General features: G+C 45.9%; 1 non-coding gene across 1 annotated transcript; it reads left to right on the top strand.

Annotated features, from left to right (window-relative positions):
• The first annotated feature begins 1042 nt into the window (after window positions 1-1042).
• On the top strand, window positions 1043-1179 carry LOC114805535. Its single transcript, XR_003753507.1, has one exon. It is a non-coding gene; the product is annotated as a small nucleolar RNA SNORA7 (small nucleolar RNA).
• The last annotated feature ends 22674 nt before the right edge of the window (window positions 1180-23853 follow it).

Raw genomic sequence — 23853 nt, 5'->3', positions numbered from 1 at the left:
AAAATCCAAACTGCTAAAGCCAAATTCTACACTGTAGAACCTCTGTGAAGCACTCTCAGGAAGAGAGATTCTCAATCAGAATGGGATTAGGTCCCAAAATGGACAAATTCTGAATTAGCATTAAATTCAGTATTTAATAGTAACAGGATCTTGTAAATTTTTGAATCTTTTGCTGGTTTGCAGTGGCTAAAATTTCAAAGGCCCCAAGAAACGTTGGGAACAATTTTTAGCATATTTTTTCAGGTAATTACAGAGGCATCTAAGTGAAGATTTGAGGAAAATTTGGTCCTATTATCTTACAAAAAAAATTATCTTCCCTGAATTTACGTTCATGTCAATATGGTACAATTAAGTCCCCACTCTAATGAACCTGTTAGGCCACAAAACTAAAGAGAAATCATTCATTTCAACTGCATCAAAATCAATCAATCAATCACTGACATTTATCGAGTGCTTAATTTGTGCAGAACACTGTATTAAGCACTTGAGAGAGTACAATACAACAGAGTCGGTAAGCACGTTCCCTGGCCAAAGTGAGTGGACTAGCCGAGGAGACTAATTGTATTCTCTTGCCTCCAATCCTCTAGTGATCTTTCCTTCCCTGACTACCCTTTTACAGAAAATTTAATCAATTTGCACCTGATTTCCTTCCAGTGAATTTGTCCGGGGGTTGCTCAATAAAAATGCCCGGTTGTCCTGCTAGAATTTCTTCTTTCCAAAATTTTAAAGTCATGTCTGTTTGCAGAAATAGAAAATGATATCTTGTGAACCCGGCAAGAAAGTACATATCCTTTGAGACTTCTATGGGAAGAGGTAAAATCTCCTTTCTTGTGGAGGATAGATCTCTCCCCTCCAATATCCACCTAAGCCCTTCGGGAGACTCTTTATATAAGGCAGCCATTCAGTTACTGACTTTTAGCTCATGTTTGTTTAAGGCAAACCAATGCCAGTTTTTTTTTCAATCCTAAGAATCTGCCTTTTTCTTAAACAATAGTTTGACTACTGGTGCTTTTTGTGTTGTTTCATCATGGAAGATCGGAAAACCCTCTCAAGATTGCACCTGGTGGGTTTCCAGTACTCTACCAGTCTCAGCTACAGGAGGAGAGTCGAGCAGAGGCATACCCGTTCCATTCCTAGCTTGGCCAGTGGCTAGCGAGTGGAAAACAATCCGCTACAAGTCCTAACTCACCCGTGCTGGGCAGTAGCGGCATTGGAGAGAGTCGAGGGTGGAGACTCAAGTTAACTGCACGGAAGAAGGTGATAGTAAACCACTTCTGTAGTTTTACCACGAAAACTTTCTGGATACACTACCAGAAAGATTGCAGATGGTGGTGGGGCGTTCTGGGAGAGATGTGTCCATGGAGTCACAACGGGTCGGCGACGACCTGTCAGCATAAGACAAAACAAGATCAGAAAAAAGTCAAATTGTGCTTTTGGGGAGACCGTGGGTTTGCTCAGATGACTTCTTTGTTGACCTAGGATTCCTTCTGATTGACAGCTACAGCCTATGCCCCAACTCCCCCGCCCTATCTCGGCCCTGAGATACTCACTGAAGCCAGCCAGGGAAGCAGTGGGGAGTTGTGGGAACCAGGCTAGGGAACTAGAAAAATCAGAAATGTTCCCTGCCAATCAGAAAGATGTGCTGATGTCTGAGTTCCCCGATGAATGCGAAGATAAGGTGTAGTGACACACGACTCCACAAATTCCAGTCCTCCTACCCAAATCCGAACAGTTAGTTCTGTCTTCACAGATTGAGTACAAATATCAATCCATAAATCACTCAGTGGTATTTCCTGAGCCTTTACTGTGGGCAAAGCACTGTGTTAGGCACTTGTGATGAGTACGTTAGGAAGTAAGTAGGCATGATCCCTGCTCTCGAGGACTTGGCTTTTTTTGCCGAATAGAGATCGCCTAAAACCTACAGACAAGTAACTATGGAGCATCTACTGGGCACGGAACACTGAATTAGATGCCACGGGAGCTACAAAGGCGAGAGAAGATATGGAGCTTCAGAGTTAAAGGGGGAGGCTAGATAATAATAAATAATGTGAGAAAATTAATTTCACTGGCCAGAAATTTCAGGTTTCTTCTGGATTCTGCCAAACCCAGGAGCTCATAGACCATTTACTCCTCAAGCTAAGTAATCACTTTCTCCGGTCTCCACAGGACCACTCGCAGTTGTATTTGCTTCAGACTTCACATTTCTTTTCTCAGGTTTTTAATTTTTTATCTTTTTCTTAATATAGTGGTGCTCCCACTAATTTGAATTTCCACAAAAAATTTAAAGCCATTTTACCCACGCTACCGGAAGGATGACTCTTGTACCTCTACTATCTAAAATACTTGAATGTGTCTGCTTTATTGTTATACTGTACTCTCCCGAGCATTTTAGTACAGTAGTTTGCACACAGTAAGCAATCCATAAATACGATTGATTGATACATTTATAAAGCCGGTCCAAAAAGAAGCCACTGCTTTTCTGGGGTCAACCAAACCAATAAGTTTTATCTACAAGCCCTCATTTCTAAGGCCTTAGGTGTCCTTCCCCTTTCCTCTTTCTTACGTAAGGATGGGGTCTTCAAGGCCCTTGAGAGCTCTGTGCGAGAGCTTCACAAAGTAGGTTCTTTTGTAGCTTCTAAGGCTGCCCGCCCTCCTCCATGATTTCAATACTTTAGCTTCATCTTCAGGTAGATCAATAGCTTTGGAAATCTGAAAAGACTGCCAAAGAACCTAAACAAAGAAGTGAGCTTGTAAGTATCCTGCTTGTATCAGCTGATAAATTGTCCCCTCTTTAAGGAACTTATCTCTTTAGGACTTGCAGTATGAGGAATGGCATCATTTGTACTGTTTGCTTGGCTGGACGGCTGAAGCTGGATCCATTTAAAAGATAGTGAGATACTGTCGACAGCAATAGACAGGGTAATTGCAGAGCTACTACTGTGGTATAAATTACATCACTCTAAGTGGTGGAATGGCCTGAAGAGAGCGAAAAAATTTCTGACAATTTACTCGTCCTACTGCCCTTTTGACTGCTTATCACCGCTCAGCAGAAGAAAAGAGCTCTAGGTGAAAAAATTAAGTATTGATCAAATTAACAGTTTTTACTGATCTCTTTAAGAGAAAAAAGGAGTGGAACAATTAAATTTAGAACACAAAAGACTAGGCAGGATAACTCTTGACCTCGGCGTGGCAGAGCTCTCTGACACCGACAAGCAGAAAATACAATCTTGCTATGGAATTGTCTTTCTATTAGAAATTTAAGTGATGGAGGCTTGGAGAGGCTGATCATCTCATTCAACATTTGACAGACAGTCCAGTGGACACTCTATAGGAGGATTCTGCAGCACAAATCCAGGGCCTAGAGACGGTGAGTTTTAGGGAACCGAGGGCGACAAGGGGCTCCTGGTTCTGGCCCCACGCACTGGGGGGTGGGGGGTTTGGCTGGGAAATGGAAGCCATTCTGTGTCTGTTCTAGCAACCCATTCTGACAGAATGCAGGGAACACAAAACTGAGACTTGTGTGATGACTGTATGTTTGCCTTTTCCACAGACATGACACAGGTCTGGCTGTTTGAGCTCTGGGAAGGATTATTTTCATTCAACTACTGGAGGAAAGCGTCTTGCTCTATAGGGAGGGACTTGGAGTGGTTCTGGAGCAGATTAATAATCTGACTTAAAATGGAATGTTTGGCCTTAATGCAGTGTTTTTCTTTTATATTACAGATGGCTGTTGCGTACATGCGATCGGAAAGACGGCGATAGGAGATTTGAATCTTCTGGCAGGAGAAATTTTGTTTCACATAGCTAGATGTTCTCCTCTAGGTACAGGGCACAAGGAAAATGGCTTGCATTGCAGCAGTGGAGATTGAGGTTTGACATGTAGAACATTTCAGTCAATCAAACAATGGTATTTACTGAGCACTTACTATGTTCAGAGCACTGTACTAAGCACTTGGGAGAGTAAAATACATTGGAAGACTTTGAGGCCTGGAATGAGCTACCAAGGGAAAGCTCTTCTCCCCAGATATTCCCAAGAGAAGGAGAGGGAGCAAGTGTTTCGAGATGCTTTAATGCAGATGTGCCTGGAGGCAGGAAGATGTTCCTTACATCTTAACATCTGAGTATCTTTCAGTTACTGTTTGCAGATATATCCTCTTGCTCTTGCAAATCAAATCACTTCACAGCAATTGTTTCAAAAGGGTTTGATTTCTTTCCATATGTTTACTCAGAAACAAGAGGTTAGATGGAGGGGTTGGAACCCCCTTAAAAGTCTATGTTTGTTAGCTCTAAAGTGTAGTGTGGTGATGTGACATGCAAGTTTTAACTCCACAGCATAATCACTCCTTTTTCCCTTGGCCTAATCATCACCTCGTTCCCCATTTTTGTCTTCTCCTTAGACTCCCTTGTCCCGGGGTGAACGAGAAAAGTTACTACTCTCCAATCTGCCCTTCTACAGCACCATTGGCTGCTGGAGGAGGGGTGGAGAATGGGTGTTGGGGGGAGCCTGGAGAAGAGGGATAAAAACAGCTTTAGACATAATAATTTAATCCATTACCCTCGTTCCAAGTTGGATCAGATGCAAATCATCTCAGAAAGGTGGGCTGTTCTTCCCTTGGGGGCTGAAATAGGGGAGAATGCACCCACTTTCAGAAACTAACTTCAGTGGAATTTATAGCAGTGTTAAGGAGTTCTTTAGGAGGAAGTGGCAATTATGAAGTTCTGGGGTACAATAGGGCAAAGAAAGATAGAGGAAATTGAAGTAAAAGAAAAAAATAGCACACCTCCATAACACATACTGTTACCCAGTTAATAATAATGATAATAATGATGATAATTCATTCAATAGTATTTACTTACTGTGTGCTGCACGTTTGGGAAAGTACAATGCAACAATAAACAGAAACATTCCCGGCCCACAACGAGCTTACAGGCTAGAGTGGGGGAGATAGACAATATAAGTAAATAAATTTCAGATATGTACGTAAGCGTTGTGGGGCCGAAAGGGTGGAAGGGCAAAGGGAGCAAGTCAGGGCGATGCAGAAGGGAGTGGGCGAAGAGAAAGGGAGCGCTTAGGCAGAGAAGGCCTACTGAAAGAGATGTGCCCTCAGTGGGACTTTGAAAGGGGAAGAGTAATTGCCTGTCAAATCTGAGGAAGGAGGGTCTTCCAGGCCAGAGGCAGGATTTGGGCGAGGGGTCAGCGGTGAGATAGGCGAGACTGAGGCCCATTGAGAAGGTAGGCATTAGAGGAGCCAAGTGTGCAGGCTGGGTTGTAGTAAGAGAGTAGCGAGGTGATATTTAATGATAATTATTAAGTGCTTACAGTGGGCCAAGCCCTATACTAATCCCTGCAGGAGATTACAAGTAATTCAGGCCAGACCCAATCCTTGTCCCCCACAGGGCTCACATTCTACGTGGCAGGGAGAACGGATATTGAATCCCCATTTTACAGATAAGGAAACTGAGGCACAGGAAATTAAGTGTCTCGCCCAAGGTCATATATCAGGCAAGTGGCAGAGATAGGATTAGAACCTAGGTTCTTTGACTCCCAGACCCCGGTCCACTAGATCATGCTCCTTCCCCATGCCTGGCTTTTCCCGGAGAAAGCGGAGAAGAATTTTCCAGGCTCAGGGCAATTTTGTTGAACAGGACGTTTGGCAGGATAGCCAACAGCTGTCCTGTGAGTTACTGAAATGGAGGGCCTGCAATAAGGCAGGGCCGAAAGAGCCATCTAATTCTCTTCCCCTCTTCAAATCCCTACTTAAAACTCACCTCCTCCAAGAGGCCTTCCCAGACTGAGCTCCCCCCTTTTTCCCTCTGCTCCCTCTACCCCCCCTTCACCTCTCCGCAGCTAAACCCTCTTCTCCCCGCTTTCCCTCTCCTCCTCCCCCTCTCCCATCCCACCCCCTCAGCACTGTACTCGTCCGCTCGACTGTATATATTTTCATCACCCTATTTATTTTGTTTATTTTGTTTAATGAGATGTACGTCACCCTGATTCCATTTAGTTGCCATCGTTTTTATGAGATGTTCTTCCCCTCGACTCTATTTATCGCCATCGTTCTCGTCTGCCCGTCTCCCCCCGATAATAATGTTGGTATTTGTTAAGCGCTCACTATGTGCCGAGCACTGTTCTAAGCGCTGGGGTAGACATAGGGGAATCAGGTTGTCCCACGTGGGGCTCACAGTCTTAATCCCCATTTTACAGACGAGGGAACTGAGGCACAGAGAAGTTAAGTGACTCGCCCACAGTCACACAGCCGACAAGTGGCAGAGCTGGGATTCGAACTCATGAGCCCTGACTCCAAAGCCCGTGCTCTTTCCACTGTGCCACGCTGCTTCTCTGATCAGACCGATCAGACCGTAAGCCCGTCAAAGGGCAGGGACTGTCTCTATCTGTTGCCGACTTGTTCATTCCAAGCGCTTAGCACAGTGCTCTGCACATAGTAGGTGCTCAATAAATACTATTGAATGAATTTAAAGAATTAATGAATCACAATACCAAATGATGTGGCATAGGGGTGGGTTGCCAGCACTCACTGTGGCAGTCAGATGGCCCAGAGAGGCCATGCAATTATTATTATTGCATTTGTTTAACAATCACTACCTGTCAAGGACAGTTTTAAGCACTGGGGCAGACACAAGTTGGTCAGGTCAGACTCAGTCCTGCCCCTCCTGGGGTTCATAGTCTTAGTAGGTGAGAGAACAGGTGCTGAATCCCTATTTTAAGGATGAGAATACTGAGGTGCAGAAAAAGTGTCCTGCCTAATGTTACACAGCAGACAACTAGCAGAGTCAGGATTAGAACCCCGAACGTCTGACTCCCAGGCCTGAGCTCTTTCCACTATTGTTCGAACAGAGGTCTAGGGTAGACATTTTAGAAACCGGTTGAGAGTGAATGCACGGGTGACGGGAGGTAGGGAAAATAAGATGGGAAGAAGAGAGATTAGTCAGGGAAGTTCTTCTGGAGGAGATGTGATTTTAATAGGGCCTTGAAGATGGGTAGACTGGTCATCCACAGAGCTTGCTGTGGGCAGGGAATTCATTCATTTATTCAATAGTATTTATTGAGCCCTTACTACGTGCAGAGCACTGTACTAAGCGCTTGGAATGCACAAATCGGTAACAGATAGAGACGGTCCCTGCCCTCTGACGGGCTCACGGTCTAATCGGGGGAGACGGACAGACGAGAACGATAGCAATAAATAGAATCAAGGGAATGTGTCCATCTGTTGTCATACTGTACTCTCCCAAGCATTTAGTATAGTGCTCTGAGCACAGTAAGCGCTAAATAAATATGTCTGAGTGAATGAAATGAATGAATAAAGTGGGAGGGAGTTCCAGGCAGAAGGGAGGGTGCGAAGAAGGGAATGAGATTGAGACACAGTGAGTAGGATTGAAGTGTGCAGCCTGCACTGTGGTGGAGAGAGAGAAAAGAGAGTAGTTAGTGGGGAGAGAGATGGCCGAGTACCTTAAAGCTGGTGGTGAGGCGTTTCTGCTTAATGCGGAGAAGGATGGGCATCCACTGGAGGTTTTTGAGCCACCCTCATCCCCAAATGCCCCCTTGTGATCGTCACACCTCACAGAGAGCCATGCTAGTCCTTCTCTCCCAAGCGCTTAGTACAGTGTTTTGCACACAGTAAGTGCTTAATAAACACGACTGATTGATTCTAACGGGGCCGACTGTGCTACTGGTGGCCGATAGGCTGCCTGGCACCCCGTGGAATGACGCTGAATGGCTGCCTTGGGCCAGGGCTGTGACCGTGTCAGGGGCAAATGATAATAATAATAATGTTGGTATTTGTTAAGCGCTTACTGTGTGCTGAGCACTGTTCTAAGCGCTGGGGTAGCTACAGGGTAATCGGGTTGTCCCACGTGAGGCTCACAGTCTTAATCCCCATTTTACAGATGAGGTCCCTGAGGCACCGAGACGTCAAGTGACTTGCCCAAAGTCACACAGCTGACAGGTTTAACCGGAGCCTCCAATTTATAATAACTGCGATCCTTGTTAAGTGTTTCATATGTGCCCAGCACCGTGCTAGATAACCGATAATCAGGTCGGGCACTGTCTCTGACCCACTTGGGAGTCACAGTCTAATGGGGAGGGAGAACAGATCTTTTTCTCATTAGGGCCTGCTCAGCCAGTGAGGGGCATCAGCTCCCGAGCTCCTGTGGAATCCCCAGACCAGAGACCTGCTTGGTTGGGCTAATCCCAGCACAAGCTGTGACGTAAGGAGGTTCAGCGCCAGGGGAAAAAAGAAAAAACCACAGCTTTGAAATAAAGCTCACACCGCAAAAACCACACCGGCACTTATTATTTTCCACGGTCGGCGCCAGCTTACTTTCACCCCCTGTTCTTGCCGTTTGCCCTACCTATCCTCTCCACACCCTCTGCCTCGCTTCCTGAGGGTCCTGTCGTCATGCCCCTCTTCCTCTCCTTTGCCACACCAGGTCTTTGACCGTAAAGAGAAGCAGCATGGCTGGGAGTCAGAGGACCAGGATTCTAAGCCGGATTCTGCCCCTTTTCTGCTGCGTGACCTCGGACAAGTCACTTCACTTCTCTGTGCCTCAGTTCCCTCCTCTGCAAAATGGGGATTAAGACTATGAGCCCCATGTGGGACAAGGACTGTGTCCAGTCGGATTATTTTGTATCTAGCTCATTGCTCCGTAAAAGGCCTGGCTTATAATAGCACGTAAGAAATACCATTAAAAAGCAACCACCTTGTCCATCCGTTTACCTCATCTCTGATCAGTCCCTACCAACAGACTCCAGCTACTTCTGCTGCTTCCTGATAGTCGGGAGACAGTTGGACCCGACCGCTTTTATTCCCAGAACATTCCCTGTCAGTCACTATGCTTGAAGTGGTCTAGTCGATCTATTTCCGTCTAGTAAATACACCTTGCACAATATACTTTGTATCAGTGGAAGTACTTTATCTTCATCCTGATATAAATAGTCCCAGGAATCATCTTGATAGGAATAGCATGTATTTATAGTGTACCTTTTCCTCTGAGCACCTCAGAATTTTCCTACAATAAATAGCTCATGAATCCTCATGAATCCTCACCCTTTTTTTAAACTGAGTGATAAAACCGCAAACCAGACAATGACGAATGCCCACAACTTCTCAGTGACATATTGCAGAAAGTACTGGTATTCTCATTTTGAAGTTGAGGAAACTCGGGGCCTCAAACCTCAGTTTTACAGCCAATGAACCGCAAGATCCAAGAGTTGATCCTAGCTTTCGAGGTGGGACTCCTCTGACTAACGGGTTGAGAAAACTCTCAAGATGTCAGATCGTCTGAGGCGCTTCTAGGTGTCTGGGCTCAGACTATTAATGGTTTTACAAGATTTTGGGCGGGAAGCAGCGTGGCCTGGTGGAAAGAGTATGGACTTGGGAATCAGAGGATCTGAGTTCATTCATTCAATAGTATTTACTGAGCGCTTACTATGTGCAGAGCGCCGTACTAAGTGCTTGGAATGTAATGATAATGTTGGTGTTTGTTAAGCGCTTACTATGTGCAGAGCACTGTTCTAAGCGCTGGGGTAGATACAGGGTCATCAGGTTGTCCCACGTGAGGCTCACGGTTAATCCCCATTTTACAGATGAGGTAACCGAGGCCCAGAGAAGTGACTTGCCCACAGTCACACAGCTGACAAGCGGCAGAGCCGGGAGTCGAACTCATGACCTCTGACTCCGAAGCCCAGGCTCTTTTCCACTGAGCCACGCTGCTTCAGTGCACAGATCGGCAACAGATACGGTCCCTGCCCTTTGACGGGCTGACAGTCTAATCGGGGGAGACGGGCAGACGAGAACAGTGGCAATAAACAGAGTCAAGGGGAAGAACGTCTCATTAAACCAATAGCAAATAAATAGAATCAAGGTGATGTACATCTCATTAAACAAAATAATAGGGCGATGAAGATATATACAGTCGAGCGGACGAGTACGGTGCTGAGGGGATGGGACGGGAGAGGGGGAGGAGCGGAGGGAGAGGGGGGAGAAGAGGGTTTAGCTGCGGAGAGGTGAAGGGGGGCGTAGAGGGAGCGGAGGGAATTCTGGTTCCACTACATGTCTGTTGTGTGACCTTGGACAAGTAACTTCACTTCTCTGTGCCTCAGCTCCCACATCTGCTAAAATGGGGATTAAGACTTTGAGCCCTACGTGGGACATGGACTGTGTCCAACCCTATTAGCTTGTATCTACTCTTGTGCTTAGTCAGTGCCTAGCACAGAGTAAGTGCCGAACAAATACCTTTAAACAACAAAAAAAGGGACCACCCACCTCTTAATCCTTCTTGGTGTTTATGTGACCTTTCATTCATTCATTCATCCATTCGTATTTATTGAGCGCTTACTATGTGCCGAGCACTTAGCTAAGCGCTTGGAGTGAACAAGTCGGCAACAGATAGAGACGGCCCCTGCCGTCTGACGGGCTCACGGTCCGATCGGGGGAGACGGACGGACGAGAACGATGGCGATGAATAGAGTCGAGGGGAAGAACGTCTCGTAAAAACCGATGGCGACTAAATAGAATCGAGGCCATGTACATCTCATTAACAAAATTAACAAAATAAATAGGGAGATGAAGATATACACAGTTGAGCAGACGAGTACGGTGCCGAGGGGATGGGAAGGGAGAGGGGGAGGAGCGGAGGGAAAGGGGGGAGAAGAGGGTTTAGCTGCGGAGAGGCGAAGGGGGGTGGGAGAGGGAGTAGAGGGAGAAGAGGAGCTCAGTCTGGGAAGGCCTCTCGGAGGAGGTGAGTTTTAAGTAGGGTTTCGAAGAGGGGAAGAGAATCAGTTTGGCGGAGGTGAGGAGGGAGGGCGTTCCAGGACTCCTTTGGTGCTGTACACTCTGTGGATTATAATAATAACTGTGGTATTTGTTAAGTGCTTACTACATGCCAAGCACTATAATAGATACTGGGGTCGATTCAGCAGCGTGCAGCAGGGCGGCCTAGTGGAGTTAGACGCCTTGGGTTCTGCCGCCTGTTTGCTGTGTGACACTGGGAAAGTCACTTAGCTTTTCTGTGCCTCAGTTTCCTCATCTGGAAAATAAGGATTCAGTATGCAGCGTGACTCAGTGGAAAGAGCCCGGGCTTGGGAGTCAGAGGTCACGAGTTCGAATCCCGGCTCCGCCGCTTGTCAGCTGTGTGACTGTGGGCAAGTCACTTCACTTCTCTGGGCCTCGGTTACCTCATCTGCAAAATGGGGATTAGCTGTGAGCCTCACGTGGGACAACCTGACAGTGCTCAGCACATAGTAAGCGCTTAACAAATACCAACATTATTATTACCTAGTCTCCCTCCTACTTGGACTGTTCTCTTGTCTTCCGCATCCAACCTCTTGCTCATGCCTTTGTCCCTGCTTAGATCTCCCTCCCATTTCAAATCTGCCTGACCACAGCTCTCCTGTTCTTCAAAGCCCTTCCGAAATCACATCTCCCCCAGGAGCCCTCCTCCTATTTGTATAATAATAACAATGATGGTATTTGTTAAGCGCTTACTAAGTGCTAATCACTACTCTAAGCGCTGGGGTAGATTCAAGGTAATCAGGTTGTCCCACTTTGGGGTTCACAGTCTTGATCCCCATTTTACAGATGAGGTAACTGAGGCACGGAGAAGTGAAGTGACTTGCCCAAAGTCACACAGCTGTGAAGTGGCAGACACGGGATTAGAACCCATGACCTCTGACTCCCAAGCCCGTGCTCTTTCCACTAAGCCACGCTGCTCGTACTTTTGGGCCAACCGTGCATCTGTGTACTCACAGTACCCGTAGCACTTTTATTCAGAGCTTAAACATCCTATTACTTAGGCACTAACCCATATACAGGTTCACTTTTCATTTTTCCTCATATTTTAAAATAATTTGCAGGTCTATCTCTCCTGAAAGATTGTAAGCTCCTTGAGAGCAAGAATCTTGTCTGCTAGATCTGCAATACTCTCCCAGGTGTCGTCGCAGCATACAGTGCCCTGTCCACCGTAGGTGATAGATAAAAATTGAGTGATCGACGATAATCACAACGGGAAGCAGTGAGGCCTAATGGATAGACACGGGCCCGGGATTCGGAGGACCCGAGTTCTAATTCCAGCTCTATCTCTTTCCGGCTGCGTGATCTTGGGGGTGCCACAACTCCTCTGTTCCTCAGTTTCCTCAGCTATAAAATGGAGACTCAAATCCTGTTCTCCATACTACTTATATTGTGAACCCCACGTTCTGTGTCCGATCTGATTGATTTTCTTCTACCCCAGTGCTTAGAACAGTGCTTGACACATAGTAAGCACTTAACCAATACCATTAAAAACTGATAGCAGAATATTAATTATGATAACCCTAATGTAGCTAGAACACTTCAGCTATAAAAATATCCGAGCAATGACTAGCTTAGAATCTCCTTTTCTCGAAGAGTAGACAGTTTGCTCTATAACAATTCATGAAAAATGAGAACCTTGGTCAAAATTTTCAGTTTAATCAGATCTACAATGGGACCAATTCCAGCGTGGCTCAGTGGAAAGAGCACGGGCTCGGGAGTCAGAGGTGATGGGTTCGAATCCCAGCTCTGCCACTTGTCAGCTGTGTGACTGTGGGTGTCACTTTCATTCATTCATTCATTCAATAGTATTTATTGAGCGCTTACTATGTGCAGAGCACTGTACTAAGCGCTTGGAATGTACAAATCGGCAACAGACAGAGACAGTCCCTGCCCTTTGACGGGTTTACAGTCACTTAACTTCTCTGTGCCTCAGTTACCTCATCTGTACAATGGGGATTAAGACTGTGAGCCTCACGTGGGACAACCTGATGACCCCGTATCTCCCCCAGCGCTTAGAACAGTGCTCTGCACATAGTAAGCGCTTAACAAATATCAACATTATTATTATTATCTATGCCAACGGAGTCCTACAGTTTACTCACTCTCATACTCCAGCAAATCTACACCACTACAGGCTAGTAACGATGCCCCACTATTTCTCAGCCTCTCTTCTGCTTTCCTTATTGAGATTTGCTACAGAACCTAAGCTTAGATAGTCATGGAACAGTCACTTATGGGCTCGATAGAAACCCAACAGCGGATTACCCAGCTGAAATAAAAAAAATCCTTTTCGGGAATTGAAGCCCAAAAGTACATCAAAACTGAATTTCACATTCCACGTAGGTAATTTTTTTTTTCTTTCCTACTATTTTTGGAACTGTAAATGTGCATTCTAAGACTCCCTCTACAGGAAGATAGAATAGGAACTGTGTGAATTGCTTAACTGTCCGTGGAGTCTTATTCACATAGTGTAAGCTGAAGCTTATTTCTCAAGAGGTTACCCTCAGTTGCTGTTATCAGTGTGGTATTTTTATGCATCACTGAATTGATTTACATTTTAAGTAGCTGTTCTAGGTTAGACTACATTCATTCAGGCTAGAGTAATTAAATCAATGAGACCTGGGCACAATGCAGCCTCTCTGCTGTGACAAGACCCATAGTATAAAGAAATGATACCATGCCACCTAATAGGAATTAGAAACACTAGAATAACAACAGGGTATTCTTTGGTGGCAGTGGATTATTTAAACAAAGAGCTTTAATGATGGGCTTAGCAAGGAGAGAAAGGGGGAGGGAGAGGGTTGGAGTAAGATTCGTTTTAAGTCTTTAAAAAACGTCCAGTTATTTCAAATCTACATTAAAGCGTTCAATATATGCTCAACTGATTGACCGGGAGAAATGAACAGTGCATAATAAAACCGTAGCCAATTCGGACTCAAAGTAAAATGCTGGTTATTTCCCAATCGGTCGAGCTATTATATTATCATTGTACTTCCAACGCCGACTTAAAGCTCGCGGCGGTTCGATGCGAGATGCCACGTAAATCACCGTAACTGTCTGGATAGCCTGGGTTCACTGAGATTTGGGAAACAGAGTGACAAAAGAATCGCAGAAATTGCAGATAGGAAAAATATAGACTGTGAGCCCCATGTGGGACCCGGACTGTGTCCAACCAGATTAGCTTGTACCTACCCCAGTGTTTAGGACAGTGCCTGGCACATAGTAGTTGCTCAACCAATACCATAAAAAATTAAAAAAAAACCCCAAAGACCATGACCTCAGCCTCCAAGTGAGCCTTCTCTTGGAACCACTTGTTTTGGAATCCAAAGTGTCCCAAACAATTGTAGTGATATTATTACTCTGTTAATTGCTCATTTAGTAAGCTTGCCTTCATTGGATATCCTGCTCCACATCAATCAAGCAATCAATCGATTAATTCTATTTATTGAGTGCTTACCATGTGCAGAGCACTGTACGAAGCTCTTGGGAGAGTACACTATAACAGTGTCGGTAGACACATTCAAGGACCTCATTTTGCTTCTCTGTTCTGGATATCGTCAAAACCCAAGAAGAAAACCACTGTCTCTGGAGTCACAATCTAAGCTATTTAATTACTTATTTCTTCTTGGAGGCCTGATTTGGTCCTGAGGGCCTAACCAGATGTAAAGCTGAAAAGCGACCTCCCTGTTTTTTCTACAAAATCATTTTGTAGATCATTATTCTACCCAAGAATCATTCAGGCCAGGTTTCCCCTCTCCTCAAAAAGCGCCAGTGGTTTCCCATCCACCTCCACATCAAACAGAAGCTCCTCACCATCGGCTTTAAAACACTCAATCACCTTGCCCCCTCCTACCTCACCCTGCTACTCTCCAACTACAACTCAGCCTGCACACTTCACTCCTCTAATGCTAACCTTCTCACTGTACCTCGATCTCATCTATCTCACCGGCAACCTCTCGCCCACGTCCTGCCTCTGACCTGGAATGCTCTCCCTTCTCATATGTGATGGACAATTACTCTCACCCCCTTCAAAGCCTTACTGAAAGCATCTCTCCTCCAAGAGGCCTTCCCTGACTAAGCCCTCTTTTCCCCTTCTCCCACTCCTTTCTCTGTCACCCTGACTCCCTTTTCATAATAATAATAATAATGTTGGTATTTGTTAAGCGCTCACTATGTGCCGAGCACTGTTCTAAGCGCTGGGGTAGACATAGGGGAATCAGGTCGTCCCACGTGGGGCTCACAGTCTTAATCCCCATTTTACAGATGAGGGAACTGAGGCCCAGAGAAGTGAAGTGACTTGCCCACAGTCACACAGCCGACAAGTGGCAGAGCTGGGATTCGAACTCATGAGCCCTGACTCCAAAGCCCGTGCCCTTTCCACTGAGCCACGCTGCTTCTCCCTTTTCTCATCCCCTTTCCCAGTCCCACAGCACTTATGTAAATATCTGTAATTTCTTTATTTATATTGATGTCCGTCTCCCCATCTAGACTGTAAGCTCACTGTGGGAGAGAATGTGTCTGTTTACTGTATTGTACTCTCTTAAGCACACAGTACAGTCCTCTACACACAAGAAATGTTCAATAAATTCCATCGTATTCAATAAATATAATTGACTGAATGACTATTTTCAAGGGAGGCAGCCCGATTATCAAAGGTTTGCTGGAAGAGAGAGATTTAAGATTGGTATTTGCGGTCTTTTGGGCCTGCTGCTCTAGTGAAAACTTCTCTTTCTACTATTTTTTAAAAAATCAGTCAATTGTGTTTACTGTGCACTTACTGTGTTCAGGGTACCGTACCAAATGCTTGGGAGAGTAATAATAATGATAATGATGTTGGTATTTGTTAAGCGCTGACTATGTGCAGAGCAGCACTGTTCTAAGCGCTGGGGTAGATACAGGGTCATCAAGTTGTCCCTCGTGAGGCTCACAGTCTTCATCCCCATTTTACAGATGAGGTCACTGAGGCACAGAGAAGTGAGGTGACTTGCCCACAGTCCCACAGTTGCCAAGTGGCAGAACCCATGACCTCTGACTCCCAAGGCTGGGTTCTTTCCACTGAGCCACGCTGCTTCTCTTAAGTGACTTAAGTGACTCATCATTGTGAATGACAAGTAACGACAAATGAGAGTACAAGTACCAATATCAGAGAAATGTTCCCTGCCCACAACGAGTTTATGGTATACAGGGGGAGGCAGACTTGAATATAAATAAATTATGGATGAGCACATAGGTGCCGTAGGGGCGGGGGGGGGGGGTGAATAAAGGGAGAAAGTCAAGGCGACTCAGAAGGTGGTGGGTAGAAAGGAAATGAGGGCTTAGTCAGGGAAGGCCTCTTGGAGAAGTTCCTCTTTCAATAAGGCTTTGAAGGTGGGTAGAGTAATTGTCCGTCGGATACGAAAAGGGAGCTGCTCCAGGCCAGAGGCGGGATATGGGCGAGAGGTCGGCAATGAAATAGACGAGATGGAGGTACAGTTAGTAGGTTGATGTTACTTAACTTCTCTGTGCCTCAGTTCCCTCATCTGTAAAATGGGGATGAAGACTGTGAGCCTCACGTGGGACGACCCGATGACCCTGTATCTCCCCCAGCGCTTAGAACGGTGCTCGGCACACAGTAAGCGCTTAACAAATACCAACATTATTACAGGAGAGGAATGCGTGGGCTGGGTTGTAGAAGGAGAGCAGCAAGATGAGGTAGGAGGGGGCAAGATGATCGAGTGCTTTAAAGCCAAAGGTGAGGAGGTTCTGTTTCACGGCTCAGTGGAAAGAGCCTGGGCTTTGGTGTCAGAGGTCATGGGTTCAACTCCCAGCTCTGCCACTTGTCAGCTGTGTGACTGTGGGCAAGTCACTTACCTTCTCTGTGCCTCTGTTACCTCATCTGTAAAATGGGGATTAACTGTGAGCCTCACGTGGGACAACCTGATGACCCCAGCGCTTAGAACAGTGCTCTGCACATAGTAAGCGCTTAACACATACCAACATTATTATTATTATTATTACGTGGAAGTGGATGGGCATCCACTGGATGTTCTTGAGAAAACCAGACATTTACATGTACTCTGGCTCACTGCCTCCATCTACCTCCTTCAAGCTTTCTTTCTCCGTCAAACTTTCGTCTCTCCCCTCAGTGTTTATCTTTCTTCCAAAATTGACCGGTCCATTCTGGGGGCACCGGATCTATTCAAGAGGAAGTCATCTCCGCTTTTGAAGGCCATCTGTTTAGGTGTCATTTGGGGACCAGAAGGTGAAGATTCATTTGTCATTTTTAGTGCCAAATCGTACACTTCTATAGAGTAGCTAAAATCTAAAATGTTTAAAATAACATAAATAATCCCGCACTATAAAGCTGCCGCTTCGATTTGCAGCCCAAACCGAGTAATGTGGTTTCCGGCTTCGGTTGGTGCGCCCGAGAGGCAGAAGCTGAACTAGTGGATAGAACACAGGGATGGAAGTCAAGAGACCCGGGTTCTAACTCTGGCTCTGCCATTCGCCTGCAGTGTGATCGTGGGCGGATCGTTTAACTTCTTTGTGACTCGGTTACCTCATCTGTAAAATGGGTGTTCAGGACGAGTTCTCCACCTCCCTTAGAGTGAAAGTCCTGTATAGGGCAAGAACTGTGTTAGACCTGTTTCTATTGTAACTATACAGGGTTTAATATAGTGCGTGATACGTAGTAAGCATTTGTAAATTACTATTGTTATCATTATTAAAATAAAATAAACTAAATGGTGGTATTTGTTAAGCGCTTACTATGTGCAAAGCACTGTTCTAAGCGCTGGGGGATACAAGGTGATCAGGTTGTCCCACGTGGGGCTCACAGTTTTAATCCCCGTTTTACAGATGAGGTGACTGAGGCACAGAGAAGTTAAGTGACTTGCCAAAGTCACACAGCTGGCAAGTGGCGGAGCCGGGATTCGAACCCATGAACTCTGACTCTCAAGCCCGCGCTCTTTCCACCGTACCATAGCTTTTATTATTCCCCTGCTGTAACTTCAATAGCGATAACATCATCTATAGTTTATCTATTCACAACAACAACTACGGTATTTGTTTAGCACTTACTATGCGCCGAGCACTGTTCTAAGCGCTGGGGTAGATACAAGGTAATCAGGTTGTCCCTCATGGGGCGCGCGTTCCTAATCCCCATTTTACAGATGAGGTAACTGAGGCACAGAGTCGTTAAGTGGTTTGCCCAAGGTCATACAGCAGGCAAGTGGCAGATTTTAGGAGGCCAAAACGGTTAAAATATTTGAACACCTATGGAATTCAACAGATACCTTCCAACCTGTTCTGGGACCTTACAGCCACTAAAAGGATGCCATTCTGGGAAAATGGCAACTGAGACATTACAAATAGCAGCAGCCCTGCTCGTATATACCAGTGAGTCACTCCCTTTCCTCTATCCCTCACCCCTTTTCACTGCTCCACAGTCAGAGCTCTCCCCAAACAGGCCAACCCATGAAAACCCAACAAGAAAAAAATAGAAAACAACAAAGGTAGAGCAACTGACCTTGTTCGAAAATGGCGTGCAATTCTTGTATTTCTTGAATCATATCCCGTCCATTCGGATTTTTTTTTTTTTTTTAGCTCTGTCACAAGGGCTGGTGATTTTCTTCATGGCTGGGTTATGGACAGTGCTAGGAATACTCTCTTCAAAGCCTTCTGTCAGAGCAGCATGGTGTAGTGGATGGAGCATGGGCCTGGAAGTCAGACGGTCATGAGTTTTAATCCTGGCTCTGCCACTTGTCTGCTGTGTGGCTTTGGGAAATGCACTCAACTTCTCTGTGCCTCAGTTACCTCACCTGTAAAATGAGGATTAAGACTGTGATTCCCATGCAGGACAGGGACTTGTGTCCAACCCGATTTGCTTGTATCCACCTCAGTGCTTAGTATAGTACCTGGCACGTATTAAACGCTTAACAAATACCATAATTCTTCTTCTTATTTTAATGGTATTTTTAAAGAACTATTTTCCAGGCACTGGACTAAGTACTGGAGTAGAGGTAAGACAGTCAGGTTGAACATAGTCCATGTCCCACATGGGGCTCACAGTCTCAATCCCCGTTTTACAGATAATAATAATATTATTGGTATTTGTTAAGCGCTTACTATGTGCCGAGCACTGCTCTAAGCGCTGGGGTAGATACGGGGTCATCAGGTTGTCCCACGTGAGGCTCACAGTCTTAATCCCCATTTTACAGATGAGGTAACTGAGGCACAGAGAAGTTAAGTGACTTGCCCACAGTCACACAGCTGACAAGTGGCAGAGCTGGGATTCGAACCCATGACCCCTGACTCCCGGGCCTATGCTCTTCCCACTAGGCCACGCTGCTTCTCTTTAAGCTAAAAGCTCGGACAGTGGTTGGGTATCTGTGAGAATCAGGTAGTACAAACCGAAAGGTCTGTATTTGGGAATTTTACTACCCGTGATAGCCCCACCGTAGCTACCTCGGAGTCAGAGCAGCTAATTGAAATACTTTGCTTATCCTCCCCCTCTTAATCGTTAGCCAATGAAGCATTTCACCTATTCAAAACGTTTAAGATCGCTGTTGTAAATTTTCTTTTTGAAGGGTGCTTTTATGCCCTGTGTGGCAAACTGACATGCCAGAATTTACACAATCCAGTTGTCCCGGTGTGTCCCTCAGCGGTGCAGAGAGCACCCTGCAGGAAACAAGTGAGCAGACTGAGGAACGTGGAACTACCTGAGAAGATGTGCAGAGAGGATGTGGATTTTTTTCTTTCATTTAATCAGTTTGTGGGGAAGGATGAAAACTCAAGGCCTAGTGGATAAAACACGGACCTGGGAGGCAGAAGGACCTGGGTTCTGATGCTGGTCCCACCACTCATCTGCTCTGTGACTTCGGTCAAGTCTTGGAACTTCTCAGTGCCTCGGTTACCTCATCTGTACAACGGGCATTAAGACTGTTAGCCCCATGAGGGACACGGACTTTGTCCTATCTGCTTACCTTGTATCTACCCCAGTGTTTAGTAGAGTGACTAGCGCATAGTAAGTGTTGAACAGATACCATAAAAAACTCAGATCGTTGTAAAGATTAAAAACTGGGAAAAAAAATCACCATAATACTGGCATTGTTTTGACTCCCAAACCCCTGAAAAAATATAAATGCTTGTCTTCACCTCTCACATCTTCAACCATAGTGAGACAGAATCAAACCCAGTTAAGAGCTGGCAATTATTTAATACCAAGGTCAAGCGAAAAGAGCATGGACCTAAGAATCTGGGGATCTCAGTGCTAATCCTGGCTCTGCTAGTTGCCTGCTGTGTGGTTTTAGGCAAGTCATTTAACTTCTCCGTGTCTCAGTTTCCTCATCTCATTTTTCTACCTAGACTGTGAGCCCCACGTGGCTCAGGGACGATGTCTGACCTGATTAACCTCAGTGCTTAGCAAAATGTTTAAGGAACGCCACCACTTTTATTATTAGGTTGTGTAGATAGCTAATCCTAGGGGATTCATATCTTTCAAAAATAAAATTACGGCATGGAGTTGGCACCAATTTTGACCAAAGGGTTGAGTGGGTGGTTAGTGGGGTGCAGTGAAGGAGAAGGAGCTGATCATTGGTCAGTCCTCCCGTTCTCCTGGCTGACTCTCAGTATGTCACTTATCTCTTGAAGGATTATGTACTCCCCTGAACTTCCCCTGGATCTGCACCTTCTGTCAGGATCCCAGAAAGGAATGGGGAGGGAGAATGGCTGATTGAAACTAGAGAAAAAATTACCCAACTTGAAAAAAATGGTATATTTTCTCCATCCCAAGAATTTTTGGAGGGATCCTGGGTTGACAGAAAATCACGGGCCATCTCATCAAATGCAGGGCTTTGGGTCTCGCTAGGCAATCCGGAAAATCCAGGCCTCAAAATGGATTCTGCCACATTCCTCTGTGCCCAGAGAGTTTGAGATGGGGTTGGAGGATGAGAGTGTTTTATTTTGAGGAGGATGTTGGGATAAGGTAATGGACATGGACAGGAAACCATCAGGAAAGGATAGGGATGAGAGGGTAAATCTCTTTTTGTTTCCCACTCTCTGTCTCCCTTCCCCTTTTTCCTTCCACATTTTTATCTGTCTCTGACCCACTTTCAATTTCACACACCCTTCTCTGCTCTTATCTACTCCCCAGACCTGTCGGGAGAACTTTGTTAAGTTACAGAATGGAAATCGAGAAGCTTGGGTTGTGTTCTTGGCTTCACTGTAGGCTTTTGTCCATAGGATGGGAAAATTTTTTTTAATCCCAAAGTCTCCTGTTCTCCTCTGAAAATGCAGCAAACACTTTCAGCCAGCCAGCGCATCACCAGACTGAAGTATGAGTTAATAACTGAGTGTTTGTAAGGCATCTGGAGATTCCCAAATAAGACAAGTTACTCTATTAACTTGTCTGCACCTGCTTCTCTACATAATAGTAAAAATGATGATGATGGTATTTGTTAAGCGCTTACTATGTGCGAAGCACTCTACATAGAACTCTAATTATGGTTGACCAGCTTGCCCGTATTCTGCTGAGGAATCATTTCTTCCCAGAGACGGGGCCGTTGGCAGATGAATGGCGGAGGAAGCTTCCTCTAGAAATGTTAATTTAGTAATTTTAACTTTTTCACCTGCCTTATGTTGTCTGTTGAACAGGGATCCGGAACCTATGACTCTTGAGCTACATCCACCTCTTCTTGGGATCAGATATGGTTGTTGAGAAAAGGCACCCACCTGTGGACTCGATGCCACGATGCTTTTCATCTTTGCCTCCACGGAAGGAGGGCTGCGCGGCTCCCTTTACACCAGAAAGAGGTGGAGGGGGAACCAAGATGGCAGCCCCAACGCCTTCAGCAAATGGCAGCGGTACTGTGGCGGACCAGCCAAGACTTCAAGGAGGGAGAGCGGGATGGGGGAATGGGGAGAAGCGAAGAGAAGAGAAAGGAAGGACGATGGGGAGGGTGTCACGTGTGTAGAAGCCAAGAGCCGATCATCAAGCTCCACACTCACCCATTGTTAGGCTGTGAGTCCGTCACTGGGCAGGGATTGTCTCTATCTGTTGCCAAATTGTACATTCCAAGCACTTAGTACAGTGCTCTGCACATAGTAAGCGCTCAGTAAATACTACCGAATGAATGCTCTACTAGTGTAAGGGTAGGGGATGAGTCCGACCACTGCGTCGGGCCCTCTGAGCAATCAATCAATCAATCAACTGTATATTCTGAGCACTTGCTGTGTGGTGAGTGCTGTACTAAGCACCTGTTGACTAGTCAGTCGTTCAATCAGATTTATTGAGCACTTCTGTGTGCAGAGCACTGTATTAAGTGCTTAGGAGAGTACAGTGGAATAAACATATTCCACACCGGAATACAATCTAACAGAGTTAGTAGGCATGTTCCCTGCCCATGACAAGCTTACAGTCTAGAGGCGCTTATTAAAGGCTTCCCAAGGAGCCAGGTACAGAAAAGCTGATCTATGCAGTGGTAGCTATGAAGAAAGGAGGAAGAAAAAAACTAAGCAAGGAGAGCTGGAGTTATTTGCAAACCTTCCTAATGTGTGAGAGATTCCTCTCCCCTTGGCAGACACAGGCTGACAAGGTGCTTTCCCGAGGGCTTGGGACAAGTTTTCCCCCTGTCCGGAATTGTGTAAATCCAGGCCCTGGGAAAGGCCTCAAGGTGGGAGACTTGATCTGTTGCCTTCTCAGGTCAAGATCCCCTATTTCGTCTGGTGGACGTATCTGGTCAGGATGCCTGTTGCTGACACCCTTCCCCATCTTCCCTCCTTTCTCTTCCTCCCCCAGCCCTCTCTTTCCTCCTCCCTTCCCTTTCTCTTCTCTCCCCTCCTCTCCCTCTTCTTTTTCCCTCTCTACCCCTTTTTTCCTTCTCCCTCCCTTCCTCACTCATAATGATAATTAATAATTATGGGATCTGTTAAGTGCTTACTATGTGCCGGGCACTCTACTAACCACTGGGGTGAATTCAAGCAAATCGGGTTGGACACAGTCCCTTGTCCCACATGGGGCTCACGGTCTCAACCCCCATTTTACAGATGAGGTAACTGAGGCACGTGACTCGCCCAAGGTCACACCACAGACAGGTGGCGGAGTTGGGATTGCAACCCAAGACTTTGTGACTTGGAGGCCCTTGTTCTCTTCTCTACACCAGATATAGACGATGAAGGCCCTAGGACAAAGTCCCCAAATGGAATCAGCCTGAAACTTCCCTGATCACACGATTCACGCCAAGAATCACCCGGGAGCCCACCTTCGCCGGGAATCTTCCCTACCTTGGCCCCGATGCTGCCGGCTGTGCCATCCCAGGAAAGACCACCATAGTTGAGTGCAATCCTGTGCCCAATTAATACTTACCCGCCCCGTCCTCAGAACCCCGGCTCTGTTATTCCAGAAAAGGCTCATTTTCCAAGGACTGGAGTTGTCCAGCGCAACTGCAAAAGTCATTTTCGATTATAAAGCCTCAACTGCTCTGATCCTCCCTACCCACCCCCTGCTGATTTGGTCTTGGACAGGAGTCTGCATAGCCCTGCTTCTCAAAAAGGAATGGTGTGGATTTGATGATGTTACCCTTGTCCTATTCCTCAATACGAGACCACCCCAACCCCCCGTCCCCTGTCCCCCCAGACCGGTGCCTACTTCAGGGGAATGAGGTGTGCAGGGTGACCTCACTGACAAGACTGTGGATACAAGAAGTAGCCTCTTCCTGCCCTTCCTTTCACTTTCTCATCTTCTCACCTTTCTTGCCCCATCAATTTTCCCATGCCCGCTAACCGCAACAGCTTTGGCAATAAGCAGCTGCATGACATAATGACACAGTCACATTGTATCACAAGCACTGGGATCAAATAATGTCCCGTGACGTGTTTTTCCGTGGCTATTCCGGAAAAAAAAAATCTTGGTGATCCCTGCTATATAACCCAATTTAGACTATCGTCAGGTTTTCCAGCTAATTTAAATTAAAAGACACACCCAGGCCTCAATTATTTGCCTATCAATTTAGGTTAAAAAAGGAAACAAACTTTTATATGATGGACCACCTAAAATCGAGGCCAA

Source organism: Ornithorhynchus anatinus, chromosome 18 (assembly GCF_004115215.2).
Source record: "Ornithorhynchus anatinus isolate Pmale09 chromosome 18, mOrnAna1.pri.v4, whole genome shotgun sequence".
Taxonomy (NCBI): Eukaryota; Metazoa; Chordata; class Mammalia; order Monotremata; family Ornithorhynchidae; genus Ornithorhynchus; species Ornithorhynchus anatinus.
This window is presented reverse-complemented; position numbering and strand designations above follow the sequence as displayed.